At 37.5% G+C, this 18170-nt stretch overlaps 1 protein-coding gene and 1 pseudogene across 4 annotated transcripts in view; both read right to left on the bottom strand.

Annotated features, from left to right (window-relative positions):
- RHBDD1 (rhomboid domain containing 1) overlaps positions 1 to 18170 on the bottom strand; it is a 224119-nt gene that overhangs the window by 57916 nt on the left and 148033 nt on the right. The gene's annotated exons all lie outside the window — the stretch shown is intronic.
- Positions 4623 to 5193, bottom strand: LOC128590417 (NOP protein chaperone 1-like; annotated as a pseudogene).

The raw sequence follows: 18170 nt of genomic DNA, 5'->3' as shown, positions 1-18170 counted from the left end.
TGATAAAAATAAATTGTAGAAAAATAAATAATATTAAAACAAAAGAAAAGGAAAGAAAGAGAAAGAAGGAACTCATTGTAGTAGCCAGAGACAGCTAGCTGCTATGGCTCTAAACTACTAAAGATGTCCCTACCCAGGTGAATGAACATCTTTAGCTTGGAAGGTTTGAGAGATGGACAGGGAAAGAGGAGACAGGAACTGGGGGCATCCTAATTCAATGGGCTGTGCTCTGCTCAGATGCCTCATCAGTAAGGATCCTGTAGAGGCTACAAGTCAATGGATGAAGTGTGGTTTTACAACATACAGTTTTATGTCACAACTCCATGCTTTAAATGGGCTGGGAATGTGGAGACTACCTTGTTTCCCTGAAAATAAGACAGTGTCTTATATTAAGGTGTGCTCCCAAAGATGCGCTAGGTCTTATTTTCAGGGGACGTCTTATCTCTCCTGTGAGTAGGTCTTATTTTCGGAGGATATCTTATTTTCGGGGAAATGGGGTATCAGAGTAGGGCAAGGCTAATATTTAACATTGTTGGCAATGCAGAAGCTTATTTAAACAATTTTTTCTTTATAAAGGTTCTACACAATTTTGCAGAAATCTTAGAAAATAGAATCAAGCCAAAATAAGAAAACAGAAGTTACCATAATCTTATTCTTAAAAATTAGGACAATTGGCATCTTGTTACATAATCCAACTTCTTTAGCACATTTACTAAGTGTTGCATAAACAAATGAGTCTCTACTAAGAAGGATGTTTGTATCATGCCTCTAATTAAACAGACTAAAAACATGCTTCTCAGTCTTTTTAGTGGCTCAGTATTATTCTATATCATGATTTAGTTGAACTGTCTCCTATCCTTGCACGATTAGGTCATTTGTGATTTTTCCAAAGCAAATGGTTACAGTGTAAATTTAATCAGCTTAATATTTATAGTCATCTTAATAACTGCACAATTTGGATCAGGTATTACAACAAAAGAAATAACACAGATATGACAAAAAAGGATCTGTGGTCCTCTAATTGAGACTTGTGATTATATATAGACGCATATTATGCGTGAGTCTCACATCTGGCTCTCCATAACTAAGTAAAACAGAATTATAAATAGTTTTGAATCCTGACAGAACTCCCACGTGATAAAACTAGACCACTGTGAAAGTTATTTGTGATTCTATAATAAATGGAAACCAACATATGACTCTTGGTTTTTCTTACTGACAATACAACACAGTAAAATGCACGAGAGAAGGTGTGCAACCCTCGCTGAGCTTAGAAGATGCGAAGCAGACAGTGAGGTGACAGTGAGAATTCTCACGGGAACAACTCCCGTTAACAAGTAACTAGAGTGTGTGCAAAAGCAAAATTCGGATGTTTTAAGGCACACTTAATACAAGCACACTTACTTTTTTGTTTTTTAATAGAAGAAAAACTAATGAGTCCTATTTAAATTAACAATGCAAATATACTTAATTTCACTGTCTCCAACATATCTATATTAAACACGGTAGTATTTTCAAACTCTTACATGCTCTAGTTTCTGGTAAAAACAAATGACAGCCCAGTAGATTATTTATGACTGTCTGAGTATTTTCCTGAGTGCACGTCCAAGGAGGTCCCCAGGAGGCAAGCAGGCATCTCTTTCCCAATATAAATGATTTCCTGCGTCAGGAGGGTGTTCCTTCCCAATAGAAATGATTTGTTTCACAATTTTTAAAGTCCTGTCAGGAATTTTTGCTTGAAAAAAACCCAAACATATATGAAGAGACAGTTCATTGTTATCTCCATTAGTAATACAGTCCTTTTTAATTTAGTAAATAAAGACATATCAATAATGGACACATAGACTTCAGAATTTTCTGTTTTCTGAATTCAAGGTGATCACAACAGCCAATCCAGCTCCAAGAATGTAAACATCCTCTAGCTCAGTTATGTGGGCTAACTATATGGTAGGCTACAGATTTATAAGAAAATCATGCTACTATCTGCTTTAGTGGATAATTCAACAGCAGCCTAGATATGCTTTGTCTGAAGAGGCTACACTGTATAAGGTAAAAAGTGTCCCAACTTGGAATAGAGACAGCCTTTTTGTCTGATATCTAACACTTAGAATGTGACCCTGGGAAAGTCATTTAATTTCTGCGTCTGTGTTTCACAATCTAAAATAATGAAAATAATTAAAAATGCTTATTTTATAGGGTTCTGTGTAAATATGTGAACCCTCTCAGCACAGTAACCACTGCTGAATGCTCACTGACACAATAAGAATTTCATAAACTTCTCCAGTGGTTTCTTCCTGGTGTGGTAGGATTATAGATTTTTTTTTTTGGTTTATTTCTATTTTCTACAGTGAATATTTATAATTTTCATAATCAGAACAAAAACATGCTGCCCCAATTTTAAAAATCTACTTTATTATTTTTTTTTTTTTTGGTTTTAAAAATAAGTGTATTTGATGCACGATTAACGTTTTATAGAAATAGACGGGAGATTCATTCAGAGTGAAATTTTTGCTTCAGAAACAATTGTACCTAATTTGCTAATTTATAACTGTCACAGAGCATGGAAAAATGGTACTCAATAAGTTTGAAGATAACATTTCAGTAATTCTAGGAAAAACAAAACTGTCCTCCAAACAGCTGCCATCACGGCACACATAAGCATCAGAGGAAGCAAGGGCTGAACGAACGCGCAATAATGACTGTGCTCCACAGACTGGGGGGCAAACTACTTACAAACAAAACGACTTTTTGTAAAAGTGTAATACACATAAAATGTTATATTTACGACTCCATGAACTTTTACACAGGCATGAGCGGAGATAACTTTTAGAATAGTGACTCACACAAAGAAATGGCTCAGCAAGTACCAGCTATTGTTTTATTTGCCAATTTGGTAGGTATAGAATCCAATCTTCATTTCATTTGCATTATTTTGATAAATGGGGTTGAGCTGTTTTTCTTATGAAGGCTGATGGGCTATCCACTATTTAGATATTAGTCATTTTTTACTAATTTTTGAGAGCCCACTTTATTTTTATTGAAAAAAAATACAGTATATAATACATGTAATACACAAAATAAGTGTTAACTAATTGTTTGTTATCAGGAAGGCTTCCAGTTAAGAGTAAGCTACCAGTAATTAGTTTTTCAGGAGTCAAAACTTATATAAGATGCTTATTGCACAGGAGGTCAGGGCCCATTACTCACATTGTTCAAGGTTCAAACCTAAGTAATTCTTTTATTTTCTTTGTAAAACACTTTTTCTCTTACAAAGATTTCTTTTTCATTGAACCGATTTTGAAGGTAACAAATAAATTTGACTTCATAATAAACTATAAATAAAACCAGGCTATTTTTCTTTACTCCATGGTAAAAAATTGAGTTTACAGCCATGGTAAAAAACTTCTCCAGCCCAAGGGGAAATCCTCACACATTTTTAAAGAATTTAGAATACTCGTGGGAGCTTACAATCTAAAACTCCCTAACCAATGTATTGATATGATATCAGGGAGTAGTGAAGCTCGAAAATGAAAAGTAACAACTGAATGGGAAACGCCTGATGAGCATATTAAAGACTTGACCCAAACTTCCTCAAATAAGCCAAAGGGGGTTAAAAAAATTGGTGAAAACTTTTTAAATGCAATTCCTCAGCTTTTTCCACAAAACACTGATTGGTCCCTCATATGTTCTTGTAGAAAAAAAAAAAAAAAAAAAAGGATGAACTACTTTCAAATTATAGGGCCCATTGAGAAACATTACTTGTAAAACATTATGGGCTCAAAATATACCAAGACATAGTTCTTGTAGGGCCTAAAACAGCACTAATGGGTCTATTTATAAATGCGGTTCATCCTGGGCTTGTAACCTAATTAAAAACATAAACCAGGATGAGAAGTTATAGATATGATTAAATTGGTGGTCATAGCTGAACATTTTGAAAAGACTCTAGAGGAAGAAAAAAAACAAAAGGCTAACAACTTATGTCTCTTCAATTACAATAATTACCAAAGACCAGAGGAACCTCCTCCCCCTTATTTTAAACCACAACTAAGAGGTCCTAGACCAAGAAATTCTTTACCCCAGGATGTCTGCCTTCATTGCACACAACCAGAATGCTAGTGAGAGAGAGTGTCATCAATGCCCAGAGAGTGGGTCAATCTCTCAAGATCAAGGAGTTGACCAAAAGAGGGGAATTGCTAAATTAAATAAACAGGAGGCCATTACTTAGCAACACCTAACTCAGTAGATAAACACACCAAAACCTAATTTGGGAGTGTATTTTTAATGGCTGAGTTTTAGCCAAACACAAACTGCTGAGCTTCAGGCAATCACAAGCAGCCAAGTGATGGGACCATCCCCATATAAGGCCAATACCCTGTAATCGATCAAGTTATTTCTGTACTTCCATGTTCAGCCAATAAAAACACACTCTCCACACTGCAGAGCAGAGGCCTCTGAACCCCTTTCAGTTTAAAGTGCTGCCTGACTCATAAATTCTTCTCTGCTCAAATAAGCTGTTAAATTTATCTAAAGTTTTCCTATTAACACATAAAAAGCACCATAGATACCTGAAATGTAAAACAGTAAACCATGTTCTTTTTCACAGAATTCACAGGCAAATGTCACCTGTTTCTTCTCGGATAATTTATTTCACTGCTTCTTTCTTTTACTTGCCGACTGTCCAAAACTTCAATCTTGCCTTTTCCACCATCAGAATTAGGAAGCTTAATGTTGTCTACAGTTACTTCATGGGAGATGCTGTCACCTTCATCTTCAGATTCCGAAGTGTTCTCTGAACGATCTTGTGACCCCTCTTCTTCTTTGGAATCTTACTGATTCATCTCAAACAAGGCCACATCCATTTGTATAACTTCTCCAAGAGTCACATCAATATTTTCAATATTGAAATGATCAGATGGTGCAGATCCCATTTCTTTTCTTTTCATTTGCCTGTGCCATCTGTGGGAGAAACATCTGTACTTGCTCCAATAAGGGACTCCTCTCTATCCAAACTGTTTGAAGAGTGGAGGTTCTTCTGGAACTAGGCTGAAAGTTGATGAGCAACTTGTCCCACATACCTCCGCGGTCCTCGCTCCCCGCTGATAGCAGCTTCCTGGACACGGAGACTCAGGAGCAGCCCCGAGTGGGCGACGAACAGCTCGAGCTGGCCTCAGGCTCGCCGCCGACCTCCATGCTCCCCAGATCTTCTGAGCCCATATCACTTCGCCTGGATGCAGGAAACAAGCTTGTGTAAGGGCTAAAAATACATTTTAGCCAGGCACGGTAGCTCACGCCTGTAATCCCAGCACTGTGGGAGGCTGAGGAGGGAGAATTGCCTGAGCTCAGGAGTTCGAGACTCACTTGAGTGAGAGTGAGACCCCCGACTCACGACAAAAATGGAAAAACCTGCAGGCACCATGGCGAGTGCCTGTAATCCCAGCGGCTACCAGAGGCTGAGGCAACAGGATGCCCACACCCCAAGTCTGAGGTTGCAGTGAGCTATGACACCATTGCACTCTGCTCAGGGGCATAGTGGGGGACTCTGTCTCAGCAACAACAAAAAAAAGCAAAGAAATAAAAATTTAAAAAAGAATAAGCAAGGAAATAAAATAAAATAAACAGCCCCCCCCCCCAAATTTTTTTAAAAAATCCATTTTAGATGAGCTCAAGGACCCATCATCCTTTGTCTCAAGTTCTCAGCATGGTCTGCCTTGGGGACGTATAGAATTCAGGTGGGACTTCCATAAAAGCTATTGCCTTAGCAGAAAAAAAAAAAAGCTGAACCTAACAATAACCATAGCACACATGTAAGGTACTCCAGAATTGCTTCTTACACTCCATCACTTGTCTCCGGGTCCAAAGACCAGGTGGACTTTCCCCTGCCAGCCAGGTAAAGACTGAGTCCATTTATAGTCGAGCCCAGAAGGCTGAGGTGAAGTTCACTCAGGGGTTCAGCTCTAGGTGCTGAGATGAGCCCTAGAAAATGTGAGTCCAATACAGCACCTTCCAAAGAGTAGACTCCCAGGCTTTTCACAGCCCAGTCTGGGAGGAGTAGCCCAACCTCCTTTACACCTTCAGGACAGAGTAGGACACTGTCCACAGTGATCCAGGCCACAGTTGACAAACGCGTTGACTGTGATGGAGTATTAAGCCTCTTGATGTCTCTAGATTTGTTTCCTCATTACTGTATCGTTTATAATATGTCAGGCATGATGCTAGCGTATTATAATATGTATATGTTTCTATTAGAAAATGATGCTGTCTGTCCATTCATCATCTCTTTCAGGAATAATTTAAATATTTTAATGAAAAATTTTTGACAAATTGTAATTATATGTAATTATGGGGTACACAGGGATGTTATGATAAACGTTTACAAATAAATTAAGTAAAGGATCACAGTAATGATATGTTTAATCACAGCAGTGATATGTTTAATACTCTTAACGATGGGGGTCTTTATGAACTAAAGAGATAAGTTACAGTTCAAAATAAAACATTAAGCCACAGTTTTGAAAAATGTTATACGCCCTTTTGATCTGTACTTAAAATGCCTAGGAAAGAATTAGAAAAGCTCAAATTAAAAGATAATAGAATTTTATTCATTGAAAATATAAACTACTGAGCTTATAAAACAAAGTCTGGCGCCCTCAGTTCAAAAAAGGGTACTGTTTTGTTTCATTTTTTAATACAAATAAATAGTACAAAAACTTCTTCACACAGTTAACTTTCTGGTCAATAAGAAGGCAAGATCTATTGCAATTTTAAAGTACTATGTGATATCTCTTTTCCAAATTAATACATTTTATAGAACTGACAAGAGTTTCTGAATCAGGTGTACAGTAATATTTCTTCAGTTAGATTTGATCTTACCAAACATTGAATATACACATCAATAAATTATGAGATTAAAAATTGAATAAATGACTATCCAAATCATTATATTAGTAAACTTTATTTTCTATTAATTCTTACATAATTTAAGGAATCATGGTTGCCAAAGTAGAGAAAATCATGGACTAATAATTGATGAGCTCACTTGAAATCAAAAGTTACTATAGCTCTGTCCCAATCCAATCCATCAGTTCAACTGAAGCAAGTCACTTCAATCTCTTGTCATTTGGCAGAGGGGAGAGCATTTTTACTTTGATAGTGAAGAACAAGATTCACTCATTTCTACAGCCTACAAAGGTTACCAGCCTGTGAATAACAGAAGCAATGATGATTCTGAACAACATCATGAACAGTGCAGACCAAGAGTTCTGAAACCATTAAGATCTGGTGGCCCAAAACGTAGCCTCTGTGTGCAGAGCGTGGGGGGAGAATATGGGGATAGAATAAATTCACTGGAGTTTTGTTGTTAAATCTACTCATTAGCTTTTCAATAAATGATGATCATGGGGATAGGTAGAAGAGGTGAGGAAAGATTATAAATTAATCGTGTAACTATTAATGTCAATTTCTCAACCATTTAAATTTCCTGAATCTCCTCTCTCAATCTCTCTCTCTCTCTCTTTTTTAAAGCAATGAGTAGGCTACAGTCAACATTTTGAAATATGAAACTTAACAAAAGCCTGTTACTTCCCAATAGAGACCTAAACAAACTCTGGTCCACTCACTTTATGATCTCTCTTCTGTTTCACAGATTCGAGAAAAGTCTGTACTTTTAATTCTTTATGTGCACAATTCCACATCTAGACAGAACCTCAAATACCGAACTTCACTCACTGAAATGAATACCTTCAACATACTAAGTAACAAGTAAGAAGCAATAATCCAAAGCCAGCACTGCTTCTGTTTCCCATTGAAACTGCTTTTCGAAAATCTGGCAGATGGTACTTTTTTATTACGTAGAAAGTTTTCCTAGGGGAAAATACACCAAATTAATTAAAAAAAAAAAAAGTTAAGTGGTCACACGGAATTAGCTGTACATCTCTGTCCCAGCTGTAACACGCCTGCTAAGCCAAGCAAGGCGGCAGTGAAAATTTGCATATTAAAAAAACTGCCAACTGCATTATGCCTGCACGGGGCCAAGGAAAGCTCATATAATCATGCAACTGAATAAGATACAATATCTAATGCATGTATTTATCAATTTAGATATACCTTGTATATTGTGTGAATTTATCTTTCAGAGATCTCTCATCTGGGAGCCCTGAAACCTATGTGTCAAACACCAGTGTTCCTGACAGTTCCAGATATTTTTATTTCTTTACAGCTATATCCTTCCCAGCCGCTCAGGCCGTTAACCCAGGATAACGGAACTGGAGGAGACTTTGAAGAGTACCCAGTTCAATGCCTTCACTATAAAAAATAGTAATAAAACCAAGATCTGATCAGATTCAGTGACTCAGGCTTCAAGTAAAGATGATTAATGGTTATGTCAAGACAGCCACTCAGGCCATTGAAGTTCTCAGGCGTTTGTTTTTGTATCACATCATTAAAGATTAAAAGAATATGAACATAATTATTCCATTTTCTCAAAAATTTCCATAAAATAATAAGACAAATTCTGCTTTTACATACCTTGATATTGCTTTAGTAAAAAGAAAAATGTTCAGCTTAAAACTGATTCTCTTTTATTCCCCCTAAAATATATCTCAGTTGGTCCCTATAAACAAATGATGCTTATAAACACTATTTGAAGATATCATCAAATGGTCTGTTAACAACAAAACCACTAAATATTAATTTGAAACTTAATTTTTTTTCCCAATGTTGGCTTCCCTGGTAATTCATCTAAAGTCTATGAGACAAAGCAGTAATCAGTTTTGTTCTCAAGTCAAGACCTTTGCAGAATACTCTGCTATGGTTTCACATATGGCTAACCAGCAACCCCAACTGTACAGTGCAGGGTGAGGGATAACAATTCTGCTTGATTTTCACAAGACAGCCAAAGTGTGATTGTGGCCATTTGCCTTTCAGAGGAATATAAGAAAAGAAGCACAAGTTACTCCACATGTCAGCATGGATTTCCAGCTTGAACCAGTACACGTGCTCCAGGCTGGCAGACAGAAATTAAAAAGGACAGAGCTCTGTAACCAGCACCAGCTGAACTTGGTGGCAGACTATTAAAAAAAAAAAGCACAAATTATACATGGAGGGAGGTGGGAGAGGGGGAAGAGAAAAAATGCAATGAGCTAATGTTTCTAGATGGCATCTGCCTTTTGACTCAAAGAAAAAGATGGCTTTTTTCCAAAATTTTCTATTACTGTGGAATCAGCTGCCTCCTAGCCTTGTTTATAAAAGCTGAGACTGCCAATGGAACAAGACAAAATTTCTGTTAATAGTAGTAAGTGTGTAACCCACTTGAATAATAGCGACTTCAATATTTCTTCTACAAGGGCTACTTAGGTGTTATTATTCCTGGCAGGACCTTTAGGACTTTTTGTTATGGCTAAGTACCATTAAGAAATATAATAGCAAATTCTGAGGATAGAAAGTTGCTATCTTGATTCTTTAATTTACCACCACAATATATTTAACTAAAGAACATTGTGTGTTACTTAACAATAGGGATACAGCCTGAGAAATGTCATCGAGTGATTTTGTCATTGTTCAAATATCGTAGAGTGACTTCACAAATCTAGATGATATAGCTATAGCATACTACACACCCAGGCTTTATGGTACAGCCAGTTACTCCAAGGGTATAAACCTGCCCATCATGTATCTGTACTGAACACTGCAGGCAACTGTAATACAATGTAAGTATTTGTATATATAAACATAGACAAGGTACAGTAAAAATACAGTTTTATACTTTTATGTGTAGTCCATTTTTGGCCAAATGTTGTTATGTGGTGCACGCATATAACTGGTGCTCGGCTGGCATTCTTTTTTACCAAATAAATTTCTGTTAGTCGACCCTTACAAAATTCTGTATTCTTAGTAACTACTACACTAACCACTTACTATGAACACTGGGAATCCAAGATGAAGTAAGTATTTATCAAGTTTTTTTTAGAAGAAAATACAGTTTCTACCCATTTTGCAAGCAAAAGATCTTTATTTGAAAAGAAAAAAAGCCTGGTAAATATAATAAATGTGCAAGGAATGACAGATTCAACGAAGAAGACTAAGCAACAGTCCCCACTTTCCACTTGGGATGTGAAAATCGGAAAAGAGCATCATCACTACCATCCTGCTGATGCCTTTTCTTGAGCTCAGCAAAAACCTCAGGTAGTAGGGCAACCGACTACAGACACGTAGGTTTAAAATAATATATGGACACTTGTTTATGTAAGACAGGATCTGCCAAGACACCAGCAAAAAGCATTTGGCCAAAATTGTGAACAGATGGCAAAGGCTGAGTGTGAGCTAGCAAGAGGACCCACAACCCCTGGGAACTGTGATATCAAGGAATTCACACCACCTTCAGGCTCATCTCAGAACCTGGTCTCATGAAAGAGACTGGTCAGGGTCCAAAGCATCCTTGGTTATAATGGTACAGTCCTGGGGGAAAGAACAGCAGCCACTGTAAAAAGGCGTGAAAGGCTGCCTAGCTCCTCCCTTCTGTCCCTACGGAACAGCAGCCTTAAACGATTGGAAGAAGGGTAAAAACAACTGTTCCCCTTAGGGAACTGGCAAAAACCTATTACAGCTTAAAGAAGGAAAAAAGAAAAAAATAAACACCACTTCTAAATCTAGGGGAGGGGTAGAAACACTGAGAAAGCCACACTACCAAACCCCGGGCCAGTGTGACTGACCAACAGTAAGGCTTAATTAGAACACACCCACTTGCCTCCCATCACTGACTAAGGAGCTTAGAGGAACAAGTAACTGCAGTGTACTGCGGGAGGTGGGCAACAGACAGGTAGGAAAACCTGAGTCACCACACAAAAGGAGGACCTGAAACTGAGGCTCAAGCACACACTGCGAACATGCCCCTGGCAAATCAGCCCCTATTCTGAGACCAAGGTAGAGGCAGAGGAATCAGAAGGCTCTGCTGGATCCAGGATAGCCATGGCAACCCTATGCAGTCAATCTTACCATAATTCTGCGTAATTCAGAACACCATATTCAATAACACAGCAGACAAATAATCAGTAGGGATACGAAGGCCTGAAACAAACTAAGTTAAACTTGTCTAATTAACTAACAGGCATAGAAGACGACACACACACACACATAACAGCAGCACACACATTCTTTTCAGGTACACACGGCATTTTTACATCACAACCAGGTGGGATTTATCCTGGGAATGCAAACCTGCTTCAACTTTAAAATCCAAGTAATTTAACATGTTAATAAACTAAAGTAGGAGTATATAACAGACACAGAAATCTTTTAAAAGTGCTGTTTACAATAGCATACCTTCCCCTCCAAAAACATAAATCTAAGAAAATATATGGAGGATCTGTACATTCAAAACTATAAAACCCTGTTCAAAGAAATCACGGAAGACCTAAATAAATGGAGAAATACGCTGAATTCATGGGTTGGAAAACTCATTACTGTTAAGATGCCAATTCTCACCAAACTGATATACAGAATCAAAATCCTACCAGGATTTTAGTAGATACCACCAAGATTTTTCTAAAATTTATATGGGAAAGGCAAAGGAACTAGAATGTCAGAAGCAATTTTGAAAAAGAGCAAAGTTGGAGGATTCATGCTGATTTCAAGACTAACCATAAAGCTAAAGAAATCAAAGACTACAGTATTGGTAAAGGTACAGATCTCCACACACATCGCTACAGAGTCCAGAAACAGATTCATGTAAACAGAGTCAGCGGTTACTTCTCCATGCAGAAACAATAGTCTTCTCATAAATGGGACTGGAATATTTGAAAGTCCATAGGCAACAAATGAACCTGGATTCATACCTCGTATCTTATACAAAAACTAACTCAAAATGAGTTATAGATCTGAATGTAAACTTTAAAGACATGAGATGCCTGGAAGAAGATGTAGGACAAAATATTTATGACTTTAGGTTAGGCAAGAAGTTCTTAGATACAATAATAAGCTTGATATATTAAAAAATGATAAATTCTACTTTACAGAAATTAAAAACTTCTAGGCCACAAAAGGTACTGTTAAGAGAATAAACAGAAAAGCCACAGCCTTGGAAAAAATACCTGCAAATCATATATCTGATAAAGGAATATACTAAGAATTCTCAAAACTCAGTAAGAAAACAACCCAATAAAAACATACAAAATAATGGAACAAACAGTTCATCAAAGAAGATATACAGGTAACACATGGAAAAAAACATTATTAGTCATTAGAAAAGTGCAAATTAAAAATACAACCCGACAGCATTAATCATCTGTTAGAATAGCTAACATGAAAACTGCTAAAAATACCAAGTGCCGAGAAGGACTCTCACACACTACTGGGGGGAGCAGAAGATGGTACAGCCACTTTATAAACAAAGTAGGCCATCTCTTGTAAGTAAACTTGCACTGACCTCCTGAGTGCCCCAGCAAACCCTCTCCTAGGCATTTACTCAAGGGAAATGAAAACGTATCCTCACAGAAATTTCACCTGTATGTAAATTTTTATAGCGGTTTTATTAATAAACACCAAACCTGGAAACAATCTAAATGTCCTTCAATTGGTGAAAAGATTGTTAAAAAAACAAAACAAAACTGTGGTGTATCCATACGATAAAATGCCATCAACTATAAAAGTGAACAAATTATTAATACAGTTAACGGGTAGAGATGAATCATGAATACACTTAGCCGAGTGAAAGAAGCCAGACACCATGTTGTTACGGATACACAAGTCTATGCTCACATAACAACATCACAAGTAGTCAACTGTACTACAAAGAAACTTAAAGCAAGTAAAAAATTAACAAGAAATCCAATGAAATAATGGATAATCTTGCAAAGATTACCAAAGACTACAACCGCCATTAGTTTAAAGGCTTTTGGGAAGCAAGGATACTCCTGCGATAATAGAGTGATATTTCCTCAAATGGAATGAGAAAGAGCACAACGGGACAAAGGATACCTTTGCCACAGATTTGCCAGTCACCACCTGAACCCGGTGATCAAACTCAACAGTCTCAGCAGGATGGCCTGACACTGTTTATCTCCTGATATGATGCAATATGAAGAACACAGCATCATCTATGACACAGTCTTGTCAAACAGGTTTAACCTGAATCTAATTAAGGCCTCAAATGGAACCACCAATGTACAGCAACACAGAGAATAGAAGAATAAGTTAAATAGCACCAGGAGAAATAACCAGGCAAAATGGGGGATTTCGATAATTCAATGAGATACGTGCCCTGTGAAAAAGTATCATTAAAAAAAAAAAAAAAAGGGCGGCGCCTGTGGCTCAAAGGAGTAGGGCGCCGGCCCCATATGCTGGAGGTGGTGGGTTCAAGCCCAGCCCCGGCCAAAAACAAAAAACAAAAAAACAAGGTAGGGCGGCATCTGTGGCTGAAAGGAGTAGGGCGCCGGCCCCATATGCTGGAGGTGGCGGGTTCAAACCCAGCCCCGGCCAAAAACTGCCAAAAAAAAAACAAAACAGGGCATAGTTTTATATTAGTAGGAAATAAAAATCAAATGCAATGTTGGGACCTTCAAAAACTGGCCACATAAGACATTCTTTGAGAAAATTGGGCACTTATGTATTTGAACTAGATACATTAAATATTAGTCTTAATATTAAATATTAGATGTTATTAGAGAATTACTACTAATTTTCTTTGATGTGACAGTGGTACTATGGACAAGTAGCAGAATTTCCCTGATTCTTGGGAGATACACACTGAAGGATTTAGAGGCAAAGTAATAGGATGTCTGCAGCCTACATTTAAAGGATTCAACGAAAATAACTTGTGTTTCTCTTTCCTCTCTCCTTCCCCTCACCACACACTCTATAGTCTATATTCAAACAAGATTGGGAAATACTAAAAACTGTACCCCCTTGAAGATCCCCAGTGACACTGCTATACTGCTGACGATTCAAATTAGTTCCGCAATTAAGAAGCCAACTTATTAATGTTTTCCAAACTTGTTTGACCACAGAATTTTATTTTCAGTGAATGTTTTAAACAGCATATGGAACTAATTTCAAGAAAACTGATCTATAGTACATTAGACAGTAACCAACAACAGCAAAGGAAGCTGCTTTACAAATTGTTTATATTAATTTCAATTTTATTTTCCTTAGACTTTGCAATTGCCTTATTAAGTACCAGATACAAAGAAGACATTTTTTAAAAGAATTTTATTATTTTTTACTCTTTTTTTTCCTACTGGAAAATACTTGGTTTGAGTTTGGTTATTTTACAAAGTTCTGATCATATGGTACATACCATTTTGTACCTTACTTTTTTTCATTCAATAATTATATTGTAATCGTATTTTCACAACACTTAATTTATCAAAAATGTTATTCTTAATAGATGCATTATTTCCCATTTTTACAACTATACCATAACTGATTTAACCCTATCTCACCCTGTTGTGCCAACTTCAATCTACTTAAGCTAATGTTGTTGCATTTAATTATGAAGTAAATAATTAGTATCCAAATTTTGGATCATTTCTCTATTGTTTACTTGGGCTAGATTCCTATTCAAAGAATTACTGAGGGTAAGCCTCTTACTCATACATTTCCAAAGTGTTTTCTAGAAAAGTTACACTAATTTGCATTCTCATCACCAGCATATAGAAATGCTTATATTGGCCAGGCACCACAGTTCACGCTGGTAATCCCAGCACTTTGGGAGACCAAGACAGGAGGACTCCTTGAGGCCAGGAGTTTGAGACCTGCATAGGGAATACAGCTGAGACTGTACATTGGCTCATTGTATTTATTTGAATGATATGTTCAAATTATTTTCCATTTTTCCTAACAGAAGTTAGTGTTAATTACTGCATTGGATGAGTTCTTTACATGTTAATAATATTAATTCTTTGTCATAGTTTTTGTTAGAAAACCTTTTGTTCTTCTATTCAATAACTATTTTCATTGTTTTTATGTTTGGAAAGTTCTGTATCCAAAACTTAACAATTACAGATTCACTCTCTTTTTATGGTTTCTTTTCTCTTTAAAACATATATTCGTTTATTTTTATATTTCATTCGATTAGTTTAGAATTTGAGTACATGATGTGGTTAGGATCTAACCTGCTATTTAATTTTCTCCAAGCTACTTAATTTTCCCAACCCAATTTATTCAATAAGCAATCTTGTAACAATATAAGTTATCTTATATTGTTCCATAAAATAAAAAAGACTAGATATGCTGGTATTCACGGTAACACAGAATGCTGAGCACAGCAGCTATGTTTCAGATGTTTCAACTAACCATCTGAGCGACAGATGTCAAGTACTGGAGGCTTTGTGATTTTCTGTGAATGGAAAGAAAAGGACACTTTAAATTCTGAAAATACAACTGTAAGAGGTGAAAAATCAATGACTTTGTTAAAATAAAAGGTGAGGTGGTGAAAAGTAATTCAGCACAAACTATGGATCTCTCAAATTATGGCAGTTTTGTACTCAAAGAACCTTAGAAATTAACTCCATACTCATAAAGCCAGATATTTCTACCCCAAACAACTTGTTAGGCAGAGGTAGAAACAAAACCATTGGCTTCAAAATAATCCCAGAAATATTCTTCTTACCAAGTCAGTCTTATAGTCCTTGAGGTACAAAGAACTTTGTTTTTTTTAACATAAAAATAATTCTTTTGTTAACTTCACTGAAATGTTTTAAGGATAAGATGAAAAAACACAAAAGATTATTTAAGATAAAGGTACTAGAAACATTTAAATTATTTTTATTGCTAATGAGGATACTGTTCTCAGTTATTTTTACATGAAGTTCTTTGTAGTAAGATTTAAATTTATGAAAAATTAATACTGCTATCAGACTACTTTCTGATATCTCTCACAAGCATGTGTTTTATTTTTTTTAACCTGTTACTAAAACCTTAAATACCATTTACTTTTAAGCAGGAGAAATTAATAGTATCTACTTACATTAACCTAATAATAAACATATTCTGTATTAAGGAAAAAGCTACAAAAATCTACTCTAACTCCTCTGAAGACCCTTCCCCTGTAACTAGATTAGGATTCTAAAATTGCTCCCAAATCTTCAGGCCCATCAGAAGATGCTTTCATCAACACATCTTCTATGCTCATGTCTCTAAGAGAGACAGACAAAATTATTGAAGGAAATCATTATTTTCTTTCTCTTTCTGAGAAAGACACCTAACTACTGCTACTCACTACTCCTGTTCCAAGTGCTTCTGCTAACTACTTGTATAACTGCTGATGGGGGCATATCGCAAACCTTTAGAAATAAAACTACAAAAAGTATGCTAGTCCTCTTGCCTTTACCTTTCTCTGACTACATTAACATGGGAGGTTTTCTTTATTCCACCTTCAAATATTCTGACTCAGGGTACCTAATTACTCCCTCTGACTTTTGATCACCCTTTAATCATTTTTGAAGACTTGCTACTTTAAAATGCCTTTTTTCTTAAAAGAAGGTAAAAACTGGATGTTGCCCCTCAAAATATGAAAGTCTAAATCCTTCCTATCATGAAGGAAAAAATCCTCAGCTCTTGGGATTTTACTTGAAGTCAGCCTAGCAGAGGCCAGAGATGGGCTGTACTGAGTCCACTCTGAGAAGTTCAGCCCCATTGTGTTTGTCCCATAACATTTCACATCCAGTCCTGCAGTAATCACAATCCTGTGCACACAGAAATAACCATGAAAATTTGTTAAAACACGGGCTCTGGGGTCCTTTCCCCAAATTCTGTAATTCCACAGCTAATGTTTGTAATGCTGGCAGCCCACTGATGACATGTGGTGCCGTGACTACAGAAATGCCTCACACTCCACCTCTCCTTACATCCTAAACCACGGCAATGCGACTTTGCTGTTCTTCCTCTAAGAGGTGGAATTTATTCCCCCAACCCATGAATCTGAACTGGTCTCGTTACCTGCTTTGGTAACAGAATGCAGCAGAGCTGATCTTGCACCACCACAAACATGACTGTCTTGGAAACTTTACGTTACAGCTTTGTGAATTAGCCCAGGCTTTGGAAGGAGTGACCTCATCACCACCAGCAGACAACATTTGGTCAGAAACGTAAACAAGACCCCCAAGAGCAGCCAGCCCCAGCAGACCACTGTAACACCTTAGCTCGTGAGCCAAGTTCAGCTAAGCCTGGCCTCGCTGCCTAAGACACCTATGAGCAAGAATAAATGTCTACCATTTTAAGCCACAAATTTCAGGACAATTTGTTACAAAGTGATAAGATTACTGGAAGTCATCAGGCGAGAGGAAAGGGGGGGTCTGGACTTTTTCCCGTGTGGATTATTGGTGTGGACAGACAGCTGGAGACGCACAGCGAATTGGCGGATTGCTGTATATGAGGTGTACTTTAAAACCACGGACTCTGTTGTAGAGATTTTCCCTGCCTGCCCATGCTGGCCGGCAGGCCCCTCCCTCACGGAGTACAGCAGCTTGCAATTCCTGGCAAAACCCAATTGACGAAAATTTATTCCTGAGCCGAGTTTGGTGACCAGAAAGGGGTGCTGCTCACAGCCACAAGGGGCTAAACAGCTCAATGGAAAATTGAAGGGAAGGGATCCTGCCCGGGAAACAGACATTTTGAATTGTCCAAAATGGTGGACACCTTCTCCCAGAACAGCAGGAGTGATTAAATAGACCGGACCATTCCTGGCAGGGAATATTGGTGTGGGCTGGCAGTTCAGGCTGTGCAGCGAACTGGCGGGTGGCTGGACTCAAAAGTCCAGATTCAAAAGTGAGACTCTGAGCCACAAAAACTGAGGAAGAGGTCTCTGTGCACCACAGCTGCAGGAGCCTGCGGCAGCCAGCCCCTGCCCCACGGCCGATTGAAGTTGCCAGTTTGCAGGAGAATGTGGGAGCAGAGTAGAAATATTTGTGAAGTGTGGATTCCTGCATGGAGTTGGGAGGTCAGCTAGGAGTGCTGTCTGGAACAGAGCAGCCAAGGTTGGACAACAATTAGGTAATAAACTTTTACAGAAACTCCAAAATGGCGATCGGCCAGGTAGGGTGGTTACCGTGGTAACAGTGTAAACTGTGAATCAGGTATAAGCCTGGGAACCACTCAGAGCGCCACCTGGTGTCCAGAAAGTATGTTGCATTATAAATATATTCCTACGAAAGTTGATCCCTAGATCATACATATAG

Source organism: Nycticebus coucang, chromosome 7 (genome assembly GCF_027406575.1).
Source record: "Nycticebus coucang isolate mNycCou1 chromosome 7, mNycCou1.pri, whole genome shotgun sequence".
NCBI classification, from domain to species: Eukaryota; Metazoa; Chordata; class Mammalia; order Primates; family Lorisidae; genus Nycticebus; species Nycticebus coucang.
The sequence above is the reverse complement of the archived record's forward strand: the minus strand, read 5'-3'. Positions and strand labels throughout refer to the sequence as shown.